We start from the raw sequence: 24,421 nt of genomic DNA on the forward strand, positions 1-24,421 counted from the left end.
ACTCCTCCATAATACTATTTCTGTTAAATCAAAGTACTTCTACTATATCTTAGTACTTCTGCTCAATCATAGTATTTCTGCTAAATCATAGTATTTTTGCCAAATCATGGTTTTTTTGCCAAAACATAACATTTCTGTTATGTTATAGTATTACTAATAAGTGGAGGAATTTCTGTCATGTTATAGTATATGTGCTGAATATAGTATATCTGCCAAATCATAGTATTTATCCCGAATCATAGTATTTATGCCAAATTACAGTATTTCTGCTAAAAAGCAGAAATAGTACCTTTGACAGAAATTTCTGCTAAAAAGATATTAGTTATATTAAAAAATAGTATTTCTGCTAAATCATAGTATTTGTACCCAATCATAGTATTTCTGCCATATCATCGTACTTTTGCCAAATCATGGTATTTGTGCCAAATTAGAGTATTTGTGCCCAATTAAAAATTCTGTTATGTTATAGTATTAACTACTTAGTCGTAGAATTTCTGTTATGTTATAGTATATCTGCTGAATATAGTATATGTGCCAAATCATACTATTTATAGCAAATCATAGTATTTGTGCCTCAACATAGTATTTCTGCCCAGTTGTAGTAATTGTGCAAATACATAGAATGTCTGCAAAATCACAGTATATCTGTTATGTTATAGTATTACTACTAAGGCATAGCATTTCTACCAAATCATAGTATTCCTTCAAAATCATGGTATTACTGCAATTTCATAGTATTTGAGCGAAATCGTAGTATTTGTGAAAAAACATACTATGTCTGCTAAATCACAGTATATCTGTTATGTTTAAGTATTACTACTAAGTCACAGTATTTCTGCCAATTCGTAGTATTTGTACTAAATCATACTACTCGTGCCAAATCATAGTATTCAAATCAAAATATAGTATTTGTACCAAAGCATTGTATTTGTACGAAGTACAGTATTTCTGCCAAATCATAGAATTACTGCAATTTCATAGTATTTTGAGGAATCCCTTTTGTTATAGTATTACTTCTAAGTCATAGTATTTCTGCTTTGTCATAGTATTTGTACTGAAACATAGTATTTCTGCCAAATCATAGTATTACTGCTATTTCATATTATTTGAGTGAAATTAGTGTTTCTGCAAAGACATTGTATTTCTGCAAAATCATAGTATTTCTCTCATGTTAAAGTACTCAATTATAGTATTTGTGCCAAAGTTTAGTATTTCTGCCAAATCATATTATCTCTGCTAAATCATAGTGTCTGCCAAATCATAGTATTTGTGCCAAATTATGGGATTTTGCCAAAACATGGTACTTGTGCCAAATTATAGTATTTGTGCCCAATTAATATTTCTGTTATGTTATAGTATTACTACTAAGTCGTAGAATTTCTGTTATGTTCTGCCAAATCATAGTATTACGGCTATTTCAAAGTATTTGAGTGAAATTACAGTGTTTCTGCAAAAACATTGTATTTCTGCTAAATCATAGTATTTCTGTTATCTTAAAGTACTTGCACTCAATTATAGTATTTGTACCAAAGTTTAGTATTTCTGCCAAATCATATTATCTCTGCTAAATCATAGTGTCTGCCAAATCATAATATTTGTGCCTAAGCACAGCATTTGTACCAAAACATAGTATTGCTGCTATATCATAGTATTTGAGCCAAATCATAGTATATGTCCTAAAACATAGTATTTCTGCCAAATCATAGTATTTGTCCTAAAGCATAGTATTTCAACAAAATCACAGTATTTCTGCTATGTTATAGTATTTGTGCTTGTAGAAAAACCTGTGTTAGTGTGAGCTACATTACCCAGCAGCCTCTGAGCAGTGAGGGGGTTCACGGGACTTCTGAGCTAGATGGTCTTCCTTTGTTCCTGGGCTAATGATTGAGGAGAGAGCTGCTGGGAAGGGGAGCAAATAGCCCATCCTGTATTTGTTGGGGATGGTGTGTGTCACATAAACGTGAGTTAATGTTCCATGCTTAAGATGTTTACCCTGCTACTTGTGTGTATTGGTTTTAGTTACCTTAAGCCTATGTGCTAGTTAGCGATAGCTATGGCAGCACAGTTATTTGATTGTTTTGGGCTTGTTCCTGCTTTGTTTGTTCCCCCTGCAAATTTATGTGAATTTGTACACTGTAATATCGCTGTATTACGTAGTGGCTAAGTAGGAGGCTGACTGTTACTAAGTGCATCAGTGTACATAGGTCATCTCTTGTGTTGGAGTGCCCTCTTGTGGCGCCTTTTGGGTAGTGCCTTAGTAAACGTGAACACTACAAAGAAGTGGTATCAGACTGGTTTGTAGTGGAGGAATTTGTTGCCAGTTTCTTTCATCTTTAATCCGTATTCATGTTGTAATGTAGTAACTTTTGTGGCACAAATACCACAATATGGCAGAAATACCATGTTTTGGCACAAATACTTTGATTTGGTATACTTTAGCTTCTCCACCCCTTTTCAGCAAAATTTTCATTTTTTTCCACCCCTTTTCAGCACAAATTCCAGCTTTTTTTGGCGGTTTTCAGAAAAAAAAACTCTTTTCAGCAGAAACTCTGCTGATTCACCTCTTTTCAGCACAACGTTCTGCTTCTTTGCCTCTTTTCTGCAGAAATTCTGCTGATTCACCTCTTTTCTGCAAAATTTTCATCCTTTTTGCCTCTTATCAGCACAGTTCTCAGCAGCTTCTGATAATTTCAGCACAATTGTCAGTCTATCTACCTCTTCTTTGTGAGAATGAGTTTGGCTCAGTGAGATGAGTAGCTGCCTTGAGACCAGGAGGTTCGAGGGGAATCCTGAATGTGAATGTGAGAAATACACTGCAGAAAACTTATACCTCTCTCTGTGTCTGCGTGTGTAAGGGCTGATTACAGCAGGTGCAGCTAATTTAACTGACCTAGATATACCAAGCCCAGACTCTTAACAGCCTCTGTTCCCTTTAGGCTCTGTGTATGTGTATGTGTATGTGTTTCTGTGTCTGTATCAATATTTCTCCCATGTTAAAGTATTACTCCTCCATAATAGTATTTCTGTTAAATCAAAGTACTTCTACTACATCTTAGTACTTCTGCTCAATCGTAGTATTTCTGCTAAATCATAGTATTTTTGCCAAATCATGGTATTTGTGCCAAAGCATAGTATTTCCACAAAATAACAGTATTTCTGCTATGTTATATTATTACTGCTCATAGTATTTCTGCCAAATCACAATATAACTGCAAAATAAAGGTTTTTGAGCCAAATCATAGTGTTTGTACTAAATCCTAGTAATTCTGCTCAATGATAGAACTTCTGCTATGCTGTAGTGCTTTTTGCTAGATTATAGGATTTCTGCTAAGTCAAAGTATTTCATGTAAATCATAGTATTTCTACCAAGTCCCAGTGTTTCTGCCAAATCATAAATAATTTTAACAAAGCAAAGTTAAGATGAGAGGCTTGTGCCAATTCATCTTCAGACACTGCTGACACTCATGGTTGGAGCAGTTTTTACAGTCATCTTACTGTTGAGCAATGAATTACGTTTGTTTGAGGGGTGGAAATCTGTCCTCCTCTCACTTTTCAAACTCTGAAAATGAAGCCGTTTCTTCTCTCGTCATATCTCCGCGTCGGAGGTACAAAGAGCAATAAAAATCGCAGTCAAAGTACACCAAAGTCCGCTGATTCACCCAGTACAAGAATGATGCTTCTATTCCACCTAGTGTTTGAGTTACACGACGTTTTGTAACTCTAAAAATCGGCGTTTTACGCCTCTCACCGCGATCTAAACCTGACAGCTCATCTCCCTGTTTTTGAGCCGCCACCGCTCTCTTTCCCAGTGGCGCAGTTGGTAATGACACCGGACGGCAGCCCAGAGATCGCGGGTTCAATTCAACCTTGGTCAACATTTTTTTTCCCTACAAATTAATACACTATCACAGACCAGTAATTCATATTAATCATTTATTACAATTCTGCAAACTTTTATGATTTTAGCAGCTTTTCTAATATGGACCTCAGATTCTTGTTAACACTCCATGGCACAAATACTGTTCCCTTTAGGCTCTGTGTATGTGTGTGTGTATCAATATTTCTCCCATTTTAAAGTATTACTCCTCCATAATTGTATTTCTGTTAAATCAAAGTACTTTTACTACATCTTAGTACTTCTGCTCAATCATAGTATTTCTGCTAAATCATCGTTTTTGTGTCAAATCATAACATTTGTGTTATGTTATAGTATTACTACTAAGTGGAGGAATTTCTGTCATGTTATAGTATATGTGCTGATTATAGTATATCTGCCAAATCATAGTATTTTTCCCGAATCATAGTATTTATGCCAAATTACAGTATTTCTGCTAAAAAGCAGAAATAGTACCTTTTAGTAGAAATTTCTGTCAAAAGATATTAGTTATGTTAAAACATAGCATTTCTACCAAATCATAGTATTCCTTCAAAATCATAGTATTACTGCAATTTCATAGTTTTTGAGAGAAATCGTAGTATTTGTGCAAAAACATACTATGTCTGCAAAATCATCATATATCTGTGATGTTATAGTATTACTACTAAGCCATAGTATTTCTGCAAAATCATAGTATTTTTGCAGAAACATTGTACTTTTGGTAAATCATAGTATTTCTACTAAATAATAGTATTTCTGCCAAATCATAGTGTTTGTTTGAAATCATAGCATTCGAACTAAATCATAGAATCATAGTATTTGTGCCAAAACATTGTATTTGTACAAAGTCACTATGATTTAGAAGAAATATTATATTTCAATCAAATCTCAGGAGTTGTGCTAAAATGCAGTATTATTGCCAAATCATAGTATTTCTACCCAAACATCAGTTCAACTTATTTAACTCTTATTTAACTCTTCTCAACAGCCCAACACCTCTTCTTCACCTCGTTTCAGCAGAAGGCCAAATTCTGCTTATTCACCTCTTCTGCAAAATTTTCAGCCTTTTCACCTCTTATCAGCACAAATATCAGCTTTTTTCAGAAAAAACCTCTTTTGAGCAGAAATTCTGCTGATTCATCTCTTTCTAGCGCAAGTTTTTGCTTCTTTACCTCTTTTCAGCAGCTTCTGCTCATTTCAGCGAAATTGTCAGTCTCTCCATCTATTCTTTGTCAGAATGAGTTTGGCTCAGTGAGCTGAGTGGCCGCCTTGATACCAGGAGGGCCAGGTTCGAATCCTGCTCAGGGCAAAGGTTTTCTTTCCACCACTTTTCAGCAAAAATTTCTCCATCTTTACCCCTTTCAGTAGAATTTTTGGCTTTTCATCACTTTTCAGCAAAAATTATCTGCTGATTCACCTGTTTTCAGCAGAATTTTCAGTTTCTTCACTTTTTGCAAGTTTTCATCTTTTTCAGCTTTTTCAGCAGGCAACTTCAGCGTTAAGGCATCCACACAGCATTTTCGCAGGAAATGCAAATTTTTCTAGTTGTGTGGATGCCCTTAAAGGGCTTCCACACTATTGAGTTCCTGTTTCTCTTTATTGTGTGGATGCCCTCAAAGGGCTTCCACACTATTGTTTTCCTGTTTCTCTTTATTCTTTATCTTTATTATTCTTCTAGTTGCTCCGTTCTTTGCCGATTAACTACTCCCTCAGTATTCAGCCGATTTTCACCGTTCAAACTCTAAAAAATTCTGCTCTTTCTGCTAACGACTGCTATGACTTTTGGTGCTCATAACGTCTATACTTTTTGAGATATTGAATATTTTTTGCAATATTTTTGCCCATTGAAATGAATGGAACACATTATCAATGTGGTCACTTATTTCTGCTCGCCGGGCTGAGCTGTGTTTTAGCTCAGTGAGATGAGCAGCCGTTCTAAGACTGGGAGGCCCGGGTTCAAATCCCACTTATGGCAACAATTTATTCAGTTCACAGTTAAACTTTTTTTTAACTGTTTTCAACACAAATTTGAGCATCTTCACCCCCTTTCAGCAAAATTTTCAGTTTTTTCTGCTGTTTTCAGAACAAAAATCCTCTTTTCAGCAGAAATTCTGCTCATTCACCTCTTTTCAGCACAATGTTCTGCTTCTTTCTGTCTTTTCTGCAGAAATACTGCTCGTTCTTCACCCCTTTTCAGCAGAATTGTGAGTTTTTTCACCCCTTTTCAGCACAAATCCCATCTTTTTCAGGTGATTTCAGCAGAAAGCTCTTTTCAGCAGAAATTCTGCTGATTCACCTCTTTTCAGTGCATCTTTCTTTCCCTCTTTTCAGCCGAAATTCTGCTGATTCACCTCTTTTCTGCAAAATTTTCAGTCTTTTCTCCTCTTATCAGCAAAATTCTCAGCAGCTTCTGCTCATTTTAGCAGAATTGTCCGTCTCTCCACCTCTTCTTTTTGAGAGTGACTTTGGCTCAGTGAGATGACTAGCTTCTTTGAGACTAGGAGGGCCAGGTTCGAATCCTGCTCATGGCAACATTTTCTTTCTTTTTTTTTTTTTAAACAAAAGTACACACCCTGATGAAGCGGACAGAGGCAATACCTCTGATTGGTGGACTGAAATTGAGCATAACCAGGTTGTTCTGCCTCTTTTCAGTAGAAAGTTTAGCGTTTTCACCTCTTATCAGCACAAATCTGCTGTTTCACCTCTACTGCAAAATTTTCAGCCTTTTCACCTCTTATCAGCACAATTCTCAGCAGCTTCTGCTAATTTCAGCATAATTGTGAGTCTGTCCACCTCTTCTTTGTGAGAATGAGTTTGGCTCAGTGAGATGAGTAGATGTCCAGGAGGGCCAGGTTTGAATCCTGCTCAGAGTGACATTTTCTTTTTCACCACCGTACAACTTTTTGCAACTTTTCATCTTTTTCAGCTTTTCAGCAGGCAGCTTCAGCGTTAAGGCATCCACACAGCATTTTCGCAGGAAATGCAAATTTTTTTCTAGTTGTGTGGATGCCTCATGGCATCCACACTATTGTTTTCCTGTTTCTCTTTATTCTTTATCTTTATTATTCCTCTAGTTGCTCCGTTCTTTGCCGATTAACTACCCCCTCAGTTTTCAGCCGATTTTCTCCGTTCAAACTCTAAACTGTTCTGCTCTTTCTGCTAATGACTGCTATGACTTTTGGTGTTTATTACTGTTATACTTTTTAAAATATTACACTTTTTTCCTTTAATTTGTCCCATTGAAATGAATGGGAAACTTCCACAATTCTGTGCAATTAACTCAGAGTGAGCACTGGTCCTTTCTGAAACTTCTCTTCATGTCCGAACAACTTCTTGCTGCTCACTCAATTTTTACTCAACCCCCATAAACTATACATCAAAACGTAGGTATTTTTGCTGGCTTTCAGACAATGTTACTATCTTTATTGTGAGATTTACCGTTTTTTCGCAATTTGCCTCGAAGTGACACAAGGTCTCAATACTCCCCATTCAAAGTCTATGGGGAGGTTTTGAAATTCAGAGCTGAAATTCTGTAACGGGAGGCATTTTCAAATCGCCATATCTCCTTAACAAAGCAAAGTTAGGACATGAGGCTTGTGCCAATATATCTTCAGACACTGCTGACACTCACAGTGGAAGCAGTTTTTACAATTATCTTACCGTTAAGAGATGAATTACGTTTGTTTGAGGGGTGGAAATCTGTCCTCCTCTCAGTCTTCAAACTCTGGAAATGAAGCCGTTTCTTCTCTCGTCATATCTCCGCGACAGAGGTACAAAGAGCTATGAAAATCGCAGTCAAAATACACCAAAGTCCGCTGATTCACCCAGTACAAGAATTATGCTGCTAGCCCTCCTAGTGTTTGAGTTACACGACGTTTTGTAACTCCAAAAAACGGCGTTTTTCGCCTCTCACCGCGATCTATTTTCTGACTGCCCAAGTATCTGTCTTTCAGACCGCCGCCCCCTTTCCAGGTGGCGCAATCAGTAATGACACGGCTCTGCAGCTCAAAGGTCGTGGGTTCAATCCCACCTTGGTCCACGTTTTTTTTTTCACTACAAATTTATACACTATCACAGACCTGTAATTTATATTGCTAATTTATTACAATTCTGCAAAGTTTTATGATTTTAGCAGCTTTTCTAATATGGACCTCAGATTCTTGTTAACGCTCCATGGCAGAAACAAGTACACAGCCTGATGAAGCAGACAGAGGCAGTACCTCTGACTGGTGAATTTGAGCAGAACCAGGTTGTTCTTTCATTTCATTTCATTTCTTTATTTATTTCACACATGGTTCAACAGTGTTTCTTTTTCTACATACAGAACCTTCTGCCTCTTTTCAGCAGAAATTCTGCTCATTCACCTCATCTCTTGTGTTGGAGTGCCCTCTTGTGGCGCCTTTTGGGTAGTGCCTTAGTAAACATGAACACTGCAAAGAAGTGGTATCAGACTGGTTTGTAGTGGAGGAATTTGTTGCCAGTTTCTTTCATCTTTAATTTTCATCTTTAAAAAATTCTGCTCTTTCTGCTAATGTTTGCTATGACTTTTGGTGCTCATAACTTCTATACTTTTTGAGATATTGAATTTTTTTTGCAACATTTTTTGCCCGTTTTTGCACATTATCACTGGGGTCACTAGTTTTCCTTGCCCGGTTGAGCCGTGTTTTAGCTCAGTGAGATGAGCAGCCGTTCTCAGACTGGGAGGCCCGGGTTCAAATCTCGCTTATGGCAACATTTCTTTCAGTTAACAGTTAAACTTTTTTAACTCTTTTCAACACAAATTTCAGCTTTTCCCCCTCTTTTCTGCAAAATTTTCAGCCTTTTCTCCTCTTATCAGCACAATTCTCAGCAGCTTCTGCTCATTTCAGCAGAGTTGTCCATCTCTCCACCTCTTCTTGGTCAGAGTGAGTTTAGCTCAGTGAGATGAGTAGCTGCCATAGGAACCAGGAGGGCCAGGTTCAAATCCTGCTCAGGGCAATGTGTTTTTTTTTCACCACCATACAACTTTTTGCAACTTTTCATCTTTTTCAGCTTTTCAGCAGACAGCTTCAGCGTTAAGGCATCCACACAGCATTTTCGCAGGAAATGCAAATTTTTCTAGTTATTCTTCAAGTTGCTTCCGTACGTTTTTTGCCGCTTAACTACTCCTTCAGTTTTCAGCCAATTTTCTCAGTTCAAACTTTAAAAACTTCTGCTCTTTCTGCTAATGTTTGCTATGACTTTTGGTGCTCATAACTTCTATACTTTTTGAGATATTGAATTTTTTTTGCAATATTTTTTGCCCATTTTTGCACATTATCAGTGGCCTCACTAGTTTTCCTTGCCCGGTTGAGCCGTGTTTTAGCTCAGTGAGATAAGCAGCCGTTCTCAGACTGGGAGACCCGGGTTCAAATCCCGCTTATGGCAACATTTCTTTCAGTTAACAGTTAAACTTTTTAAACTCAATTTCAGCTTTTTCACCCCTTTTCAGCAAAATTTTCAGTTTTTTTTTACCACTTTTCAGCACAAATCCCAGCTTTTTCAGCTATTTTCAGCAAAAACAGCTTTTCAGCAGAATTCTGAAAAGAGTTTTGCAGAACTCTTTTCAGCAGAAATTCTGCTGATTGAACTCTTTTCAGCAGAATTTTCACCTCTTTTCAGCCCAAATTCTGCTTATTCACCTCTTCTGCAAAATTTTCAGCCTTTTCACCTCTTATTAGCACAAGTCTCAGCTGTTTTCAGGAAAAACTGTTTTGAGCAGAAATTCTGCTGATTCATCTCTTTTCAGCGCAACTTTCTGCTTCTTTGCCTCTTTTCAGCAGAAATTCTGCTGATTCACCTCTTTTCTGCAAAATTTTCAGCCTTTTCTCCTCTTATCAGCACGATTCTCAGCAGCTTCTGCTCATTTCAGCAGAGTTGGCCGTCTCTCCACCTCTTCTTGGTCAGAGTGAGTTTAGCTCAGTGAGATGAGTAGCTGCCTTGAGACCAGGAGGGCCAGGTTCGAATCCTGCTCAGGACAATTTTTGTTTTTTTTCACCACCATACAACTTTTTGCAACTTTTCATCTTTTTCAGTTTTTGAGCAGACAGCTTCAGCAATAAGGCATCCACACAGCATTTTCGCAGGAAATGCAAATTTTTCTAGTTATTCTTGGGACTTCCGTACGTTCCGTACGAGAGTCCCAGATTTAAACCCAGTGGGAGTATCCCCCCAAGGAGGGACAAAGGACCCCCTGGTGATCCTCTAATCACATGCGCCAAGGTGTGAAAGCGGGTGTGGGACCTAATCAGCCAAGGTTTCGGGTGAGCTCATTGTGAAACCTGGCCCCACCTTGTCATGTGAATTCCTGAGGTCAGATGACCCAGGATGTGAGTGGGCGTTAAGTCGTCTGGGGAGGGAACTCAAAACTGGGTTATAGATGGCAGACAGTTGGTGTCGTAAACCACCGCCTCTGTTCAAAGATGGTCGCTCACAGTGGACATAGATGGCTTCTTTCACTCCTCTTTCAAACCATCTGTCCTCTCTGTCCAATATGTGAACATTAGCATCCTCGAAAGAGTGACCTTTATCCTTAAGATGCAGATGGACTGCTGAGTCTTGTCCTGTGGAGGTGGCTCTTCTATGTTGTGCCATGCGCTTGTGAAGTGGCTGGGACTCTCGGCCATTTGACCTTAGAACTGAAGAAGCTTCTCGGGTGAGAGGTGAAACGTCTTCAAGCAACTTAAAGAAGTCCAGACACTTTTCTTTGCAAACTCCTTTGACTACGATGACCTGGATGAGTGAGAACCTTCACAGACATACTTCCTCACACTTTCACCTAGAAACTCCATTCAAACTTTAAAATGTTCTCAGATTATTGGGCTATTCCTGTGTGATTCAGCTTTTTCAGATCTTCTACCGTTTTAATTTTATACCTCTTTAAGTTTTCAGTTCCAAAATTGTGATTTTTCAGAAAATAAATGCGTTGCTATGGTTGCTATGCAATTAACTCAGAGTGTGCACTTGTCCTTTCTGAATTTTCTCTTCATGTCCGAACAACTTCTTGCTACTCGCTCAATTTCCACTCAACCCCCACAAATTATACATCAAAACGTAGGAATTTTTGCTGGCTTTCAGACAATGTCACTATCTTTATTGTGAGATTTACCGTTTTTTCGCAATTTGCCTCGAAGTGACACAAGGTCTCAATACTCCCCATTCAAAGTCTATGGGGAGGTTTTGAAATTCAGAGCTGAAATTCTGTAACGGGAGGCATTTTCAAATCGCCATATCTCTTTAACAAAGCAAAGTTAGGACATGAGGCTTGTGCCAATATATCTTCAGACACTGCTGACACTCACAGTGGAAGCAGTTTTTACAATTATCTTACCGTTGAGCAATGAATTACGTTTGTTTGAGGGGTGGAAATCTGTCCTCCTCTCAGTTTTCACACTCCGAAAATGAAGCCGTTTCTTCTCTCGTCATATCTCCGCGACGGAGGTACAAAGAGCTACGAAAATCGCAGTCAAAATACACCAAAGTCCGCTGATTCACCCAGTACAAGAATTATGCTGCTAGCCCTCCTAGTTTTTGAGTTACACGATGTTTTGTAACTCCAAAAAAACGGCGTTTTTCGCCTCTCACCGCGATCTATTTTTTGACTGGTCATGTCTGTGTTTTTGAGCTGCCCGCCCCCTTCCCAGGTGGCGCAATCAGTAATGACACGGCTCTGCAGCTCAAAGGTCGTGGGTTCAATCCCACCTTGGTCCACATGTTTTTTTGTTTTTTTCACTACAAATTTATACACTATCACAGACCTGTAATTTATATTGCTAATTTATTACAATTCTGCAAAGTTTTATGATTTCAGCAGCTTTTCTAATATGGACCTCAGATTCTTGTTAACACTCCATGGCAGAAACAAGTACATAGCCTGATGAAGCAGACAGAGGCAGTACCTCTGATTGGTGAATTTGAGCAGAACCAGGTTGTTCTTTCATTTCATTTCTTTATTTATTTCACACATGGTTCAACAGTGTTTCTTTTTCTACATACAGAACCTTCTGCCTCTTTTCAGCAGAAATTCTGCTCATTCACCTCTTTTCAGCGCAACGTTCTGCTTCTTTGCCTCTGTTCTGCAGAAATTCTGCTGATTCACCTCTTTTCTGCAAAATTTTCAGCCTTTTCACCTCTTATCAGCACAATTCTCAGCAGCTTCTGCTAATTTCAGCAAAATTGTCAGTCTGTCCACCTCTTCTTTGTGAGAGTGAATTTGGCTCAGTGAGATGAGTAGCTGCCTTGAGCCCAGGAGGGCCAGGTTCGAATCCTGCTCAGGGCGGCATTTTTTTTTTTTCCACCACCATATAACTTTTTGCAACTTTTCATCGTTTTCAGCTTTTCAGCAGACAGCTTCAGCATTAAGGCATCCACACAGCATTTTCACAGGAAATGCAAATTTTTCTAGTTCTTCATCTGCAAGTTGCTTCCGTACGTTTTTCGGCACTTAACTACTCCCTCAGTTTTCAGCCGATTTTCACCGTTCAAACTCTAAACTGTTCTGCTCTTTCTGCTAATTCCAGCTATGACTTTTGGTATTTATTACTATTATACTTTTTAAAATATTACACTTTTTTCCTTTAATTTGTCCCATTGAAATGAATGGAAAACTTCCACAATTCTGCTAAAACTTGCTTGTTTTTGAAACTTAACTACTTTCTTATACTTTCACCTAGGAACTCCATTCAAACTTTAAAATGTTCTCAAATTATTGGACTATTCCTGTATGATTCAGCTTTTTCAGATCTTCTACCGTTTTAATCTTATCCCTCTTTAAGTTTTGAGTTGCAAAATTGTGATTTTTCAGAAAATACATGCGTTGTTATGGTTGCTATGCAATTAACTCAGAGTGTGCACTTGTCCTTTCTGAATTTTCTCTTCATGTCTGAACAACTTCTTGCTACTCGCTCAATTTCCACTCAACCCCCACAAATTATACATCAAAACGTAGGTATTTTTGCTGGCTTTCAGGAAATGTCACTATCATTGTTGTGGGACTTATACATTTTTTGCAAATCTCCTCAGAGTAACATGAAGTTTGAAAACTCTCCATAGAAACTCAATGGAGAGTTTGTTCAAAATCAGCGCTGGAATTCTCTAATGAGAGGCATTTTCAAATCGTCATATCTCCTTAACGAAACAAAGTTGAGACATGAGGCTTGTGCCAATATATCTTCAGGCATCCCTGATGCTCACAATTCAAGAATTATTTCCTCACCTATTACCATTTGGCCATGAATTACACTTGTTTGAGGGTAGGAAATTTGTACCTCGCTCAGATTTCTTCAGATTTCAAACTCTGGAAATGAGGCACTTTTTTCTCTCGTCATATCTTTTTGATGGATTTCAACAGAGACCTGAAAATTTCCATGACTGTTCACCAAAGCCTGCTGTTTCTTACGGTGAAAGAATGATTTTGATGCTCCATATAGATTTAGAGTTACAAAACGTTGTTTGGGGGCAAGTCAAGGCAGTTTTGCTTTGCCTCTACTCAGTTACAGTGTATTACAAGTCATATATCTTCAATTGTTTATATTTTATCTCTGAATTATGAAGACCTGCAGATTCCCCCATCTCTTCTGAACAAAACGGTGTCAGAATGAGCGTTCTATCCCCTACGGTTAGGAAATTATGGCCATTTGTTCGAGGGGAATCCTGAATGTGAGAAATACACTGAAGAAAACCCATAGTTCTCTCTATGTCTGTGTGTGTGTGTAAGTGCTGATTACAGCAGGTGCAGCCAATTTAGCTGACCTAGATATACCAAGCCCAGACTCTTAACAGCCCCTGTACACTTTACTCTCTGTGTATGTGTGTGTGTGTGTGTGTGTGTGTATCAATATTTCTCCCATGTTAAAGTATTACTCCTCCATAATAGTATTTGTGCTAAATCAAAGTACTTCTACTACATCTTAGTACTTCTGCTCAATCACAGTATTTCTGCTAAATCATAGTATTTTTGAAAAATCATGGTATTTGTGCAAAATCATGGTTTTGGGGCCAAACCAATAATATTTATTTCATGTTATGAGATTACTACTAAGTGGAGGAATGTCTGTTATGTTATAGTATATTTGCTGAATATAGTATATCTGCCAAATCATAGTATTTATCCCAAATCATAGTATTTATGCAAAATTACAGTATTTCTGCTAAAACTCTAAAATAGTACCTTTTAGCAGAAATTTCTGTCAAAAGATATTATTTATATTAAAACATAGTATTTCTGCTAAATCATACTATTTGTGCCAAATCATAGTATTTGTACTAAGTCATAGTACTTGTGCCAAATCATAGTATTTGTACCCAATCATAGTATTTCTGCCATATCATCGTATTTGTGCCAAATCATGGTATTTTTTTGCCAAATCATGGTATTTGTGCCCAATTAAAATTTCTGTTACGTTATAGTATTACTACTAAGGCATAGTATTTCTACCTAATCATAGTATTCCTTCAAAATCATAGTATTACTGCAATTTTGTAGTATTTGAGCAAAATCGTAGTATATGTGCAAAAACATACTATGTCTGCTAAATCACAGCATATCTGTTATGTTATTGTATTACTACAAAGGCATAGTATTTCTGCCAATAAGAGTATTTGTACTAAATCATAGTACTTGTGCCAAATCATAGTATTCCTTCAAAATCATAGTATTACTGCAATTTCATAGTATTTGAGCGAAATCGTGTTATTCGTGCAAAAACATATTGTCTGTTAAATCACAGTATATGTGTTATGTTATAGTATTACTACTAAGGCATAGTATTTCTACCAAATCATAGTATTCCTTCAAAACCATAGTATTACTGCAATTTCATAGTATTTGAGCGAAATCGTAGCATATGTGCAAAAACATACTATGTCTGCAACATTACAGTATATCTGTTATGTTATAGTATTACTAAGTCACAGTATTTCTGCCAATTCGTAGTATTTGTACTACATCATACTACTCGTGCCAAATCATAGTATTTGTTGCAAATCATAGTATTCAAATCAAAATATAGTATTTGTACCAAAGCATTGTATTTGTGCGAAGTACAGTATTTCTGCCAAATCATAGAATTACTGCAATTTCATAGTATTTTGAGGAATCCCTTTTGTTATAGTATTACTTCTAAGTCATAGTATTTGTACTGAAACATAGTATTTCTGCCAAATTATAGTATTACTGCTATTTCATAGTATTTGAGTGAAATTACAGTGTTTCTGCAAAAACATTGTGTTTGTTTGTTTGTTTGTTTGTTTGTATCCAATTTAATCCAATTTAAATCATGCTTTTTATTTGTTTTTGTTTTTAATGTCTCTGTAAAGCACTTTGAATCACCTTGTTGTTGAATTGTGCTATATAAATAAACTTGCCTTGCCTTGCCTTCTGCTAAATCATAGTATTTCTCTCATCTTAAAGTACTCAATTATAGTATTTGTGCCAAAGTTTAGTATTTCTGCCAAATCATATTATCTCTGCTAAATCATAGTGTCTGCCAAATCATAGTATTTGTGCCAAATTATGGGATTTTGCCAAAACATGGTACTTGTGCCAAATTATAGTTTTTGTGCCCAATTAATATTTCTGTTATGTTATCGTATTACTACTAAGTCGTAGAATTTCTGTTATGTTCTGCCAAATCATAGTATTACGGCTATTTCAAAGTATTTGAGTGAAATTACAGTGTTTCTGCAAAAACATTGTATTTCTGCTAAATCATAGTATTTCTGTTATCTTAAAGTACTTGCACTCAATTATAGTATTTGTGCCAAAGTTTAGTATTTCTGCCAAATCATATTATCTCTGCTAAATCATAGTGTCTGACAAATCATAATATTTGTGCCTAAGCGCAGCATTTGTACCAAAACATAGTATTGCTGCTATATCATAGTATATGTCCTAAAACATAGTATTATCCAATTAACCTATCCCCTCAAACTGCATGTCTTTGGACGGTGGGAGGAAGCCGGAGTAGCCGGAGGGAACCCACGCAAACCCGGGGAGAACATGCAAACTCCACACAGAAAGACCCCGGCCTGATGGTGGAATTGAACTCAGGACCTTCTTGCTGTGCAGCAACAGTGCTAACCACCGTGCCACCGTGCTGCATATTGGGGTCTTCATGGCTTCTAAGCCAAACAATCATCCATGTCATATATCTCTAAAAATGTATATTTTTATTTTAAAAAGACAACACTTGAAGAAGATTCCCCCATCTCTTCTGAACAAAACGGTATAAGAATGACCGCTCTAGCCCCTACGGTTAGGAAATTATGGTCATTTGTTTGAGGGGAATCCTCAATATGAGAAATAGACAGCAAAAACCGGTCTGTCTCTCTATTCCTGCGTGTGTGTAAGGGTGCACCTGTTTTGGCGGGAAAAATACACAGCCTCTCTGATTGGTGGATTCAAATTGAGCAGCTCCAGAATTTTTGACCCACCTAGAAACATAGAGGAAACACTGTTTGTTCACTTGCTGCTTGTGTGTGTGTGTGTGTGTGTGTGTGTGTGTGTGTGTGTGTGTGTTTAGTGAGAGACAGAGAACCCTACCCTTTTTTGGCAGCATCTCATTGTAGGATTTCACTTGAATATAGTTACACCAGTTTGACTGGATTAGATCCTGTGTGTGTGTGTGTGTGTGTGTGTGTGTGTGTGTGTGTGTGTGTGTCCCTCTGTGCATTTGTGTTTCAATATGTGTCCATATTTGTAACTCTGTAAGTTATTACTATTCTGCTAAATTATAGTATTTCTGCTAAATCATACTATTTCTACTATTTTATAGGATTTGTGGTAAATATAGTATTTCTGCGTAATTATAGTATTTCTATCAAATCATAGTATTACTGCTAAAACATATTATTTCTCCCAAATCTTGATAGTTCTGCTATATTATTATACTTGTAATTAAGTATAGTATTTGTGCCAAAGCATAGTATTTCTGCCAAATCTTAGTATTATTACTAAATCAAAGTATTTGAGCAACATCATAGTATTTGAGCATATTCATTCTATTTGTGCCATAGCATAGTATTTTGCTAAATCACATCATTTCTGCTATGTTGTACTATTTGTCCTAAATCACAGTATTTCTGCAATGTTTTTTAGTTAAATAAAGTATCTCTGTAATCTTATACCATGTTTGCTAAATTCCTGTATTTCTGAGAAGTTATCATGTTTCTGCTAAGTTACAATATTTCTGCTATGTTATTGTATTTCTGCCAAGTAATGTTTTCTTTACTTTATTGCAGTTCTGCTAAGTAATTACATTTTTGCTAAGTTCTTGTGCTTCTGCAAAGTTATTACAAATTTCTGCAACTTTTCAGCTTTTTCAGCTAGTTTCAGCAGACAGTTTCAGCTTTAAAGCATCCACACAGCATTTTCGCAGGAAATGCAAATTTTTCTAGTTTATTTAGTTTTAGTTCATTAGGAGTAGTTTTTATGTTTTTTTTTTAATAGGACTTCTTGCCTAACTAAAAATATTAACTCCTTTTGCGAACATTTGCAGTTCTTTGATCCTTACAGCCTGACTGCAGATCCTGTTCTATAGCTGTTTGCATTGTGCTTGTGCAGCTCTCTCCCTCTGCGTTTCATGCCTCTCAGTTTTGACTGTAGGCCTTTTGATGTTTTCAATATCATCCCAAATCCTTTCCGACTTCCTGAGTATCTCAAAGTTTTTGCAAAGACGAAAGGAACGTGTGTGCATATGCATGTACGTGCATGCCGAGATTCAGGCCGTGCCACCGCCCACACTTGCATAGCAACGGTTTCCCAGCAACGCTTGTCACGAGGCGAGTGAGACACCAGTTAAACGGTGCAGGAGGCTTTTCACAGCTTTGAATCCTGTGACGTTTCCCTGCGAGGCATAGAGGGATGCGGAGGGAAGAGGAGCTCGTTTTTTGATTCACCCACTGGAGACAGGAAATAAGACAGGACTGTACAGAAAGGGGAATTTAATGTGGTAGTTGTCACATCGGTTTCCTGGAAGTGACGACATACTCTGCTTTATTAAACACTGTCAGTTCCAGAATGGAATTCCATAAAAGATTTCTGGAAAAGACAACAGAATACTGAAATCCGTCTCCTAGACAGAAAACTATGTAAAAACTTTGGAAAGATTTTTTTGAGCCACACAAAGTATATAAACTGCTATTCCCCAACAGCCACTTTAAGCTTGCTCCAAAATCACATCAGTCCTGATAGACTCCATGTGTAAAATGCCCAACTTCAGTCATGACCATAACTTGTTTAGTCTGGTAAATAAAAGAGTTAAAGTTATTTGGGGTGTAAATCACCCATTTAAATTTCATTAGAACTGTGTGTGGCTGTTTTGACTGGCAGGTAATGCCTGTTATCCTCACCACAACCAATCAGAGGCACAGAACTGAACCTGTCACTGTGTGTGTGCTGTTTGGATGGTTTTAATGGAATTCCATCCATCCATCCATTCTCTTCTGCTTATGAGGAGGAGATTTCACACATTAGAATATGAGCTGAATGGATGTGCTTTTTGATACATTTTGTGAAACTGTTTATTTGAATATAGTTGAGTGGAGCAATTACAGATTTTATGGAATGACAACTAAAGCGGAAACGGAAGTTATTTTTTTCTAAAGCAAAATTTTACATTTGCAAATGTGAAATGAAAACTGACTGAGATTCACTGGCTGCTTTATATTCTGGATTTATTTCCATTAACAGACACTGACTGTGTCTCAACAGAGTAAAAGGAATTTTACTATGCTCATTTCTCCGTCCATAAAAGTGTGTGTGACGAAGCAGTTTCCTCATGTTGTTCTTAATGAAAGCATTTGAGTGTGCTTGAAGTTCCGGCTGTGGGAGAAGCTGCTCTCACTGAACAGGAATGTGCTTATTATTATCACATGACATCAGCTGAAAGGCTACACTGTGTCATAACCTCAAAGGTGTCCCTCTGACAGACTACAGGCACTCTGCTCCCTCCTCCCCGTACACAGATACAAGAGAACACACATTTAACCACATTCACACTCTTCACGACCACGTCTCTCCAGATGGGATATTTTAAGTGGGTGTGCTCACTGTGTAGGAATGTCATGATCTCCCTCTTAGAAGAATGCTGTGTGCGTGTGTTACGTTCATAAATTTTAGCATTTGTGTATACGTTTGTCCAGCAGCTGGCACACTACTACTTATCGCACTTAGACAAAAGGATGGCCCTGCATTGAAACCTGTATGTTCAGGCTGGAAACCTGACACATCCAAGTCATGATTCCCATGTCCTTTTCTGGGCAAAAAGTTGCACCAGTCAAGAGCATGAAAATCCTCTGAGCGTGAAGACATTCATCAACACCAGCAGAGCCATTTAACTACAACAAAACAAACTCCAACCTCAACAGCAGAGCTGAGGTTGCCTCCTCGCTCTAATTAGAACTGATTCAGCAAGTACACCTCCGTCACCAGAGGGAGAGCACACAAGACAAATTACACTATCTCTAGGAGTTCATGTTTCTTTGTCAGAATGTACCCCTACAACAAAAGTCCCTGTGGGAACACAGTTCTGTAGCATAGATGTTACTAGTCTGCTTTTATTTTCTGTCATATATACAGCACTGTGCAAAAGTCTTGAGCCACCCTTCACACCCTTCAATGGCAAAGTGTAGTTAAAAATGTGCAAAAATACAACTGTAAGCACAGCAGCCACACCCACCTGCAGTTCAAACCTTCTGTTTGTAGGAGCAGTTAATCAGAATTTCAGAGAGGGATTTGAAATTCAACCAGCTAAATCAGGATTTGTCTAGACTGTGAATTATGGCAAGCTATTCTCTACTATCCCAGACTAAAAATATAGAGCTCGAAATGAGCTTAAGAAGTTTTAAAAGAGGCTGAAAGGTAAAAAGTTGGCTATGAATATTCTTACTTCTAACCTGGAACTTGTCACTTAATAAAGATAACCTTTATTATGCTGCACATTGTCCCCGACAGTTGGCATACCACTTTTTTTAACCACTGTGCTTGGATTCAGTGATTGGTTGGTGTAAATGTTCTTACACTCCATTTGCTGTAATTTAACTAATATCTAATATAAAACATATAGATTTTGAGGTATAGTTCTGTATGATGTAATTTACAATTTTAGATGCAATTCTGACAGAAATAGAGTGAAATAATACACAAAACAACTTCATCTTAAATAACTTGTGGTTGTTAGTAATAACACGTGATATGAGCAGTGTTTTTGGGAGAACCATTGTAAATCTAATTCTTAGCAATTGAACACAGTAGTTACCAGTTACCAGTGGATAAGGGCTCCAAGGACCCACTACAGAAGGTCCTTGAACTGTTATAATCAGTCCTGCTAGTGGGTTGCATCACTGCCAGGCTGTTCATGTTCTGACCATCCGGCAGTGTTTTGGTTTAATCTCTAGGACCAGATGGAATTAAATCTTGCAAACTATTAAATTGTCATGAAGCTTTAGGAGTGACCTGTAGGTGTTTTCATGTGTACCCAGGGTCTGCCACAAACATCTCAACAGCAGCTGACTGGAGCAGTCATCCTTTTCACAGAGGATTATTTCTACACTTTCCCTGTCTGAGTAATAAAGCACATATGAATTTAGAACACAGAAAGGCTTTAGGATAACTTCCAACATTGCTGGTAGACAAATTGCACCAGGTGCCTACATCCCTGCTAACATTTTGTTGCTAGCACTTTGACCATCATCACACTGAAAATTGCAAAATGAATGAAAAACGTGGACCTCTTCCTGATACGCCTGATGAAACTTTTTTTTACTGCCGTCAGCCATGACATCACGAGTTATTTTTAATCCCAAAGATGTTCTGATGCTGTTGCAGCACTGAGGATCCCACAGGGACTAATTTGCCATCAGAGTGTAGATTATTGTAGATCTGGAAAGCCTCCAGAGAAGACTGTGAAATCCTCAGAGACATGGCTCTGCTGCACTTCCATTGGCCATGAATCCAGGCTTGCCCCTTTTTTTCTTTAATTACATCAATCCACAACTGAGACACCGTGAGAACTGGGACGGTTTGTGTGTGAGTGACAGGCAGAGAGGGAGTTAAGGAGGGAGCAGCCTTCCATGGGCTCGCTTTCTTCCACCTTTTCCTTCCATCATTCTTTTCTCTCCATCTTTCCATCCTCTGGTGTTTTCTGTCTCTCTGCTAGTGGAAAATGGGAGAAACCCATATTTCATTCATACCACTGCTGAAGGAAGAGATTTTTCTTTGATCTTCTCACCTCTTTGCTCTTTTACTGGTCAGGCTAATCCCAGTAAGCTGTCGAAGAGTTCTGCAGGCACATCACAGCCAAACTGAGACTGAGTACTACTTGAGGTCTGAATCAGTCATAATGAAGCCAAACACTGAAATAATTCACCTGTTAACTCTTCTCTGTATAATAGATAACGGCTGTCTGGATTAAGCTTCTAAATTACCAGCAATAAAACTGAGCGTGCAGCATTAGTTCTGCAAAGTTGAGCTCAGTTGACTTTGCAGCTAGTAATGCAGTCAGTTGCCTCATATAGGTTGGTGGTGGTTCGGGATGTAAAGCAGGTTATGTAAGGGTCGAGTCCTTAAGTTTGCATGTCTGTGTTACCAGGAGAGATACTAATTGTTCCCAATGCATCTGGGTGTGTGTGGGCGTGCCTGTGAGTACATAAGATGTGGTGAAAGTACATAACATAAAGCTCTGCGTCACCATATTTGGGAGAATGTAACTTCTACTTTAAAAGCTAGTACTGGGATGGAAGCCCTTGTGACTTAACAACTGATTCAGTATTTGATGCCATAGATTCAAGAAGGTGATGGGACCTGACTTTATGGCATCACACAATTGCTGCTAATTTGTCAGCTGCACATCAGTGAGTCTTGAGTGTGAGACATGCTTCTACATACCTTGGATGAAAAGTGGTTATTTCAGTTACCGTTGCTTTCTTATTAGCTCAGAGTACTCTGGCTTTTCTCTTTGTTGAACAGTTGAACAGATATATTTAACAAAGTGACCAGTGAGTGTGTGAGCACAGAAGAGTGGTTAAGTCCCAGAAGAGAGCTGTCCTGTCACATTTAAATTACTTTCAGTTGTCTTTTGACTGTAGTGATCCCAGGTAAGCTTCCAGTGTGAACAGTTGTTAATCTAATTCTGTCTATCATATTATGTAGAAGGTGAATCTGGTCTCATTTTATACCTTACCTGGGAAGCTGTGCAGAATTCAAAATGTACAGTTTAAAAATAAAAGGGTAAATGTAGGATTTGAAACAGGTGTTAGGTCTGTCATCCTTTCCTTGTTATTGTAACTGCTTGCCTTGGCTTGGAAGTGAGCAATCAAAATATCTGCTACTGTGTGAGAACCCACAAATCCAAACCTTCCTCCCTCTGTGTGTGTGTGTGTGTGTGTGTGTGTTAGTGCATTAGGCCGAGTGCAGTTTGTGTGTGTGTGTGTTCCTGTCTAGCTATCTTTGTGAGGACCGAAATCTGCATTCTACTATACTTGTGAGAACCAGCAGTCACTTGTGAGGACACACAACCCGGTCCTCACATTTTTGAAGGCATTTAAAGGCATTTTTGAGGCTCAAAATGGGGTTTTAGTGTCAGGGTTACAATTAGGTTATGGTTAGGTTTAGGGTAAGGGTTAGGGTTAGGCATTCATTTTTAATGGTTAGGGGCTAGGGAAACCATTATGTCAATGACGGTCCTCACTAAGATAGCTGAACGGGGTTGTGTGTGTGTGTGTGTGTGTGTGTGTGTGTGTGTGAGAACTGGGGGAAAGAACAAGAGTTAAAATGTGAGGCAGAGAGCAGGTGCAAACAGCGGGAGGGTGTAATCTGTCAGGTTCACACACAGAAATCTTTCATTTAATTGGAAAGCCTCGACTGTGTTGTCATAGCCTGATTTACGGGGTCATAAATTATATTGGTTGCAAATAAGTGAGCATTACATTCATAAATTACACAACCAAGAAGAGAGATGGTGGGAAATTAAGTTAAATGCCAAAAGGCACTCCCTCTCCCTCTCTCACACACACACACACACACACACACACACACACACACACCCCAAATGAGATGCTGTCAGGTCGCTTGCCCTCACTCATCCTGTTCTTCTGAAAGCTGACTCACAGCTAAAAGTCAATCATCAGCACAAATGCTGCTTAATGCAAACTCCCTTTGCTTCCATCTGCCGGAGGGATACACACACACACACACACACACACACAGTCACACACACACAGTCACACACTGTATTTATTTGTACCCAAAAGTCTATCAGAGTGCTGCATGGCTCTGGTAGATGATTTCATATGTATTCAATGGAGCAGGGATCTGTCCTATGAAGCTAGTTCAACATGGCCATTATCTGGCTTCACTATAAAAACTATAATCTGAAAAAGCTGAGCACATGATACAGACTGAACGTGTGTGCGGTGTGAGTGTGTGTGTGTGTGCTGGTAAAAGCACACTATAGGGTGTAAAAACTGCTGTATGATTGTTTGGTCAGTAAGACTGGAAAAGCACTGCATAGCTTGTAGAATTGTATTTATTTAAATTTCACTATTTAAAGTCTATTTAAAGGGAGAAAAGCATGCTGTGTATGGTTGCAGAATTCTCGCTCTTATTAGTCAGTAATTACAATGAAATTAGATGTTAAGGAGCTCCTCCTTTCAGCGTGTAGCTGTGTCCTTTCAGCTGCAATCTCATTGGTGTGAAACGGTGTTGAGACAGTGTCTTTTTACTTGCTGAGCTCCATAGGCTTTTCCTGGAGTGGACATTATGTTTCGGAGAAGTGCACTGGGGGGTGGGGCTATGTGTTGATCTCTTATCTTGAGCATAACCTGCTCTAGAGAAGAGCAAGTCTTCAAACACGCAATCCATATGGCTCAATTGTGACCGCGAGGCAGTCCACTAACACCTGTAGCATCGGCCCAAAAAGGGCATTACAAATAAAAATATGTAGCACCACAGAGCGCTGAGGGGCAGATGTTTTTGTAGACCAACCTGGTCTACAAATATGGGCTTTTTCCATAGGGTTCTGGATACTGGAGACCATGAGCTCCCCTCCATTTAACAGTTTGGTGTTCTTCTTTTCGTTGTCACTTTTCTAACCTGTAACTATTGTGCTTTTTAAAACCTTTTAAAGCAATATTAGCTTACTCCCCCAGTAAGCTCTGCTACACAGCATACTGGGTCTGTGCTCACATCCTCATGGAGTCATAGTAGCCCAGTGGACAAAGCACAAGTAGAAAATCTGATGGTTGAAATCAGAGAAAAGGTCTCAAAATGTCTTCTTTTTCTTATCAGTTCACTGTGTTTTTGTTTTTTTGTTTTTGTTTTTTGTATAATTATAGTGCACCATTTAAATATTGTTTGGTCTTACCTTCTAGTTAAGGTTCTAAAAAGGTGTTAAAGTATTAGGTTTTTTTTTTTCAAACTAGGTCATGATAGTTTTTCTTATTAATGTGTTCTTTTTTTATATTCTTGTAAACTGAATGGTTTACTTGCAGCGATCTTTGCACAGAATCTCAGCTATAGCAAATGAAAAA

General features: G+C 38.2%; 1 protein-coding gene across 1 annotated transcript in view; it reads left to right on the plus strand.

The window, feature by feature from the left end:
* enah (ENAH actin regulator) overlaps window positions 1-24,421 on the plus strand; it is a 109,296-nt gene that overhangs the window by 57,543 nt on the left and 27,332 nt on the right.

Source organism: Oreochromis niloticus, linkage group LG15 (genome assembly GCF_001858045.2).
Source record: "Oreochromis niloticus isolate F11D_XX linkage group LG15, O_niloticus_UMD_NMBU, whole genome shotgun sequence".
NCBI lineage: Eukaryota > Metazoa > Chordata > Actinopteri > Cichliformes > Cichlidae > Oreochromis > Oreochromis niloticus.